The sequence below is a fragment of the Miniopterus natalensis genome, chromosome X (genome assembly GCF_054644295.1).
Source record: "Miniopterus natalensis isolate mMinNat1 chromosome X, mMinNat1.hap1, whole genome shotgun sequence".
Lineage (NCBI taxonomy): Eukaryota > Metazoa > Chordata > Mammalia > Chiroptera > Miniopteridae > Miniopterus > Miniopterus natalensis.
Window position 1 is genome coordinate 23,341,491 of NC_142103.1, and position 6,024 is coordinate 23,347,514.

General features: G+C 39.8%; 1 pseudogene; it reads left to right on the forward strand.

Annotated features, from left to right (window-relative positions):
- Window positions 1–3,688: 3,688 nt before the first annotated feature.
- On the forward strand, window positions 3,689–5,166 carry LOC107526244 (RNA-binding protein FUS pseudogene; annotated as a pseudogene).
- The last annotated feature ends 858 nt before the right edge of the window (window positions 5,167–6,024 follow it).

The window sequence follows — 6,024 nt, forward strand, 5'->3', positions numbered from 1 at the left end:
ATCTCTCTGTATCTCAATTTCCTCATTTGTAAAATGGAGGATAGTAACAGTACCTACCTCACAGGGTTATTGTGAGTTTCAAGTGGATTAATATATTTAAAGGGTTTACAATAGTGTCAAATACTAGTAGTGACAGTTCAATTAAAATTAGCTATTATTTTTCTCATTCTGCTTTCTTTTCTGAAGGCAGAATATTCTTGTATCATCTTTTCTACCATATAATTTCCTGATTGATAGTGATTGTAGTAATCATCTTCAATTGAGTGCAAGGTAGGTACTATGTTTACATCATAATCAAATTCCATTTAAATCAAAGAATCTTTCCTCTCAGGGATGTAACACTGCTTGATACAACAGAGAATACAAAGCAAATTTGAGGCAATGACCTGAACCTAAAGAACCTTACAATCTATCTTACCAGTTAAAACTAACAGGCATGAAATCATAAGACAGGAATATATAATGTTTGGTATGATATTGCTCATAAAACTCATATAAGTACAATCTGAATTTAGAGAAGGGTAACAACAGTGTGGCTAAAGCAGGCAAAGAAGTTTTCATATGCTACAAATGAGAATCATGCTGAATCTTAAAGTGTAGACAACATTTTCTCTGGCAGAAGGGGAAAAATGAAGACTGTATTTAACACTTTCTAGTTTGTACAGTTTTTTCATATATAGACTCATTTTATTGTTGTGGCAAGTCCTTAGGGAAGATAGAGAAAGCATTTTTATTCTAGCCCACAAATGGATCCTGATGCACAGAGTGGTAAGTAACTCATCCAAGGTCTAGAGCCAGAAAATAGAAGCCACTTACCACTCCAGCTCCTGCAGAGCCTCTGCCTACATGAGCTTATATACCTATTAATCATGACTGTCATACAGATATAAAAAGAATATGTATTAAAGATATTTAACTCATTATTAATGAGCAGCCTTGGAGGACACTACAGCCAGTTCAAAGAAGTAGTCAAAGATGCACACATTTATATGGAGTAAAGAAATGTTGAAATGGATTTAAAAATAAATGGGAAACTGGATTTTTCACATGGTAGGAGAAGAAGGGAAGTCAGTTGACTCTCCACCAGACATAATTTATTTGCAAGTGTATGGACAAGAATTCTTATTCGTTGCTACCAGTTACCTACAACTTGCAGAGTTTTAAAGCAGCTTAAAGGAAATGAAAGACTGAAATAAAATAACCTGGAATAATCTGCTCAAAACAGTGCATAGTTTCCGTTCGAGAGGGCTAGTAATCCTTTTGCTTATTACAAGTTTTCCTATTCACCTGAGTTATAGACATAAAGAGAACATAAATAAAGTAACAGCAAATAGTACAAGGCCACAGGGCTGGAGGTGAGAGTTAGGGATACTTGGCACCATACCTTGAGCTCACAAGCTAGAGTTTCCTGGAACTTAATCAAGGGTGAGGAAAGCAGTTTGTGCTAAGAAGAGCCATTCAGAGAGGTTTGCTCTAAGCCAAGTCAGTTTTGAGTTCAAGGGAAGCTTGAAGGTGGGGTTTCTAAGTTGCTAAGTAATGACAGTGGTGGGTGCATTCCAGGCCGGCCAATTTTATAGCTCCCAGACTCAGAGATGCAGATCAACATTTAATTAAATTTATATCTAGCATAGCTTGTTTAAAAATAGAAAATAGCAATTAATTTTATGAGATCAACATGGATACACTTTCTTTATTACCAGAAACTAAGGGTACGAGGTGAACAAGGAAGATGTTTTATTGATGTTCTAATGAGGGGTTTGCACAGACATGCACTTATGAAAGTTGCATTCATATCCATATATGTGAATATATAGTTCATCCCTAAAAATGTAATTATGTACTTATACAAGGTGAAGCAAATATTAACACATAGCCTTGCCCTTATATGGAGGCAGTCGCCTACATGGTGTGATCTGAAGGGTCATTAAAAGCCTACTTGCTCCCAGATGTCCCACTAGTGATCTGCCTCAGTTTATGATATTACCACCACTGATGCTACTTCTTTAGAATTACCTCCAGAAGGCATATGTTAAAATGCAGCAGGATTTTTTAAAAAGAGGACTAACAAAACAACAGAAAGAAAAAGGTCTAGAATGCAGGCAGAAAGGGCATGACTGAGAATGGTGCCATGAGAGCAGCTCTGGAAAGTGCCACTGGATGTGCCGTGAGAGCTCTAGGCACCTAGGAGGATAAGTGACAAAGAGGGCAGGAAAGGAAAACTGGAAGGATTAGAAGACAAAACTGACCATATCACAGAGTTGTGATGGTCCAGTAACAGTATCCAACAATACAAATACATTAAATAATTTGAAAAAGTCAAGTCGCACATTATATGAGAGGCATCTAATTTTCCTAATGTTAGTATGTTGTTGAAAGTATTTGGCTGAGAACTGATATGCTGGGGGAAAACTTGCAAATCAGGTATTACCAGAAAACAAGAGTAGAAGTGGAAAAACTCGTTTATCATCCAAGTACTTAAATGCAAATAGCCAAGAGAGACATCTTTACCTCATCATCCTTGGGATCAAAGCAGTTATTAAATACCTATTGGTATACTGAGCTGTAGGAAATGAGTAAGCACATGCAGGATCCCCTGGCCTCATGGGATTTATAATGGCATAAACAATTTCATGACAGAATTACAGTAAATAAGTTTAGAACTTGAAAAATCAATGACTTAACATTAATTTAATAAATTACATATTTTCCTGAATGCATATAAGAAGGTAAGTGCATTTAACAGAGAGTTGAGCAAAGGAGCTTGAATTAGGAATTATCACCACCTTCTCAAGACTTTTCTGGTGGAGATATATTTTCAGGAGTTGTTTAAATGATGGGGAAAAATGAAACACATAGAATGGGATTGGTTGCATTTTACTAGAATATTCAGAGGTGTGAATTAAATGAATAAATGACACATGTTACAGGAACCTCCATTCCCTTAACCTTACATTTTCTTGTGGGAATATACACTAGAGGGACACCCATGGTCTGTCTCCTTGACCCTACATTTTCCCCTAACCAAGTGAAGAAAGACTTATCTGAGTAATGAGTTTTTGAGAAGAAATTGAGAATGCTCTGCTTTGCCATTTCCAGGTCTCCTGTCTGAGGGTTTTAAATACTGTGTTCTGCTCTTCCTTATGGGAGAACCCTGAGCTTGCCCCACTGAGCCCAATGGCTAGGTCGGTGAGGCTCTCTTATTCAGGGGTCAGGGGAGGTAATAGAAAACAGTTGAGGTCTTACATCTCAGCTCTGTCCCCCAGTCAGTTTTGTAGCTCATACTTTGATCTACCTGACTTTGGCATCTGTGTCTCAGTTGCTTTCAAATTTGCAAGAGGAACAAGGGTGTTATTGAATGTTCTCCTAAAACCCAACAGAGAAATGGGTAAATTTGTCAGGGAGAAGTGGAGAGGGCTGATAAGAAAGAAAATTTACACAAACCTCACTATCTCCCCCCCCCCTTTTTTTTCTACAATGGTCATCACGAAGATATACTATTTAGTCCAGTGCTTCTCAAAGCATCTATAGTAAAAGACCAGTGTTTCTTTCTCTCTTTTTTTTTTTTTTTAAATCCAATCTATCATGGGCTGATGCTTTTTAAAAATGTTGTAAGAATGAGAGCTCTCGAGGCATCAGTGCTCTGTGGTGTTGGAATCTTGTTTGTATGCCTGTGTGCATGTGTGCCAACATGGCCTCAAATAACTATACCCAACAAGCAACCCATAGCTATGGGGCCTGCCCCACCCAGCCTGGGCAGGGTTATTTCCAGCAGAGCAATCAGCCCCATGGACAACATAGTTATTGTGGTTACAGCCAGTCAGGAGACAGTTCAGGCTATGGCCAGAGCACCTATGGTTCCTATGGACAGACTAAGAACAACTGTGACACTCAGTCAGCTCCTGAGGGATATGGCTCAACTGGTAGTTATGGTGGTGGCCAGAGTTCTCAGTCATCGTATGGGAAGCTGCAGTCCTACCCTGGTTATGGCCAGCAGTCAACTCATAGCAGCACCTCAAGAAGTTACGATAGCAGTTCTCAGAGTCGCAACTATAGGCAGCCCCTGAGTGAGGGCTATGGTCAGCAGTCCGGCTATGGTGGACAGCAGCAAAGCTCCTATAATCTTCCTCAGGGCTATGGACAGCAGAAGCAGTACAATAGTAACAGTGAGGGAGGTAACTATGGCCAAGATCAGCCCTCCACGAGTGGTGGCAGCAGTGGCAGCAGGTATGGCAATCAGGATTAGAGTGGTGGTAGTGGTGGTGGCTATGAGGAAGGCCAGCAGAACTATGGGGGGCAAGGCCAGGGCAGTGGCGGTGGTTACAACCATAGCAGTGGTGGCTCTGAACCCACAGGTCATGGAGGTGGCCATGGAGGTAGAGGCTGATTGGACAGAAGTAACTATGGTGGCTTCAATAAATTTGTTGGCCTTCAGGACCAAAGATCATGTCATGACTCAGAAAGGATAATTTAGACAACACCATCTTCATGCAAGGCCTGGACAAGAATGTTACAATTGAGTCTGTGGCTGATTACTTCAAGCAGATTGGTATTATTAAGATGGATTGAAAACAGGATAGCCCATGATTAATCTGTACATAGACAGGGAAATGGGCAAGCTGAAGGGAGAGGCAATGGTATCATCTGATGACCTACCTGGTGCTAAAACAGCTATTTATTGGTTTGATGGTAGATAATTCTCTGGGAATCCTATCAAGGTCTCATTTGCTACTTAGTAAGCAGATTTCAATTGGGGTGGTGGCAATGGTCATAGAGGCCAAACAAGAAGGACCCATGGGCCATGGAAGCTATGGAAGTGGTGGCAGTGGTAGCATTGGCCAAAAAGGATTCCCCAGTAGAGATGGTGTGGTGTCCTGCTCCTAGATGTGAGAAAATGAACTTCTCTCAAAGGAATGAATGCAACCAGTATAAGGTCCCTAAACCAGATGGCCCAGGAGAGGGGCCAAGAGGCTCTCATATTGACTGTAGCTATGAAGATGATTGTCATGGTGGCAGAGGAGGCTATGATCAGGGTGGCTACTGAGGCTGAGTTAGGGATGGGGGTCCTTCCAAGAGGGCCAAAGTGGTGGAGAGAGAGGTGGCTTTGGCCCTGGCAAGGTGGACTCCAGGAGTGACCACCGACAGGATCACAGAGAGAGACCACATTAGCCTGCCTCCTGAGGTTCTGGAACAGGTTTTCTCCTATACCCAGTGTTAGCGTCATTATTTTGTAACCTTCCAACTCCTGATCACCCATGAGTTTTTTGTGTCTGACTATATAATTGTAACCATATCTCTGGTTCCCATTAAAAAACATCATTTTAGTTTAATTTAAAAAATAATAATAAAATAAAATAAAAATGCTATAAGAATGAATTACTATAAAATGATATTAAATGAAGATCAAAGACATACAAAACACAAGCCCCAAATTTTTAATAATTAGGTTCAATAGACATAAAAAATATCTGTTACATTGCCATAAATGTCTGTAAAAGCTAAATCTCAATTTCTGACTTATCTCATCACAGACCATTAACAAACAGTTCACAGTGCAGCACTGGTCTGCAGCCCACACTTTTTAGTAGCATTGATCTAGTCTACTGGTAACAGACTTTCAATTCCCAGTTAATCAGTGGTTGAGTCAGTACTAACACCTTCTGCATATAAGTGGTATGAGGATTAAATGGGAATTTGTGTAAAGCACTTAACTATATAGAACCTCTTATAAGTATTCAATAAATATTATTCTTCATCAATATCCATGTTGGATGGTAGGCTTCTGCTTAATGTTTTGGAAGAGGTCTAAAGAGGCATAAATAAATATTCCCACAATTTATTCTTTGAATGAGTCTAATTGCATTATCTTCTAATAATTGTATAATTGGATCTTTATGTTTTCTTTTGTCCAGAGGTTGACAGAATCAGTGCAAGTGAATCAAGGGGCTTGAATATTGGCTGTCAAAGCTGCATTGGTTCATCCTTGAGATGCAAATGTTGCAACAGAGTGAAATGCCCTGTCTCTCT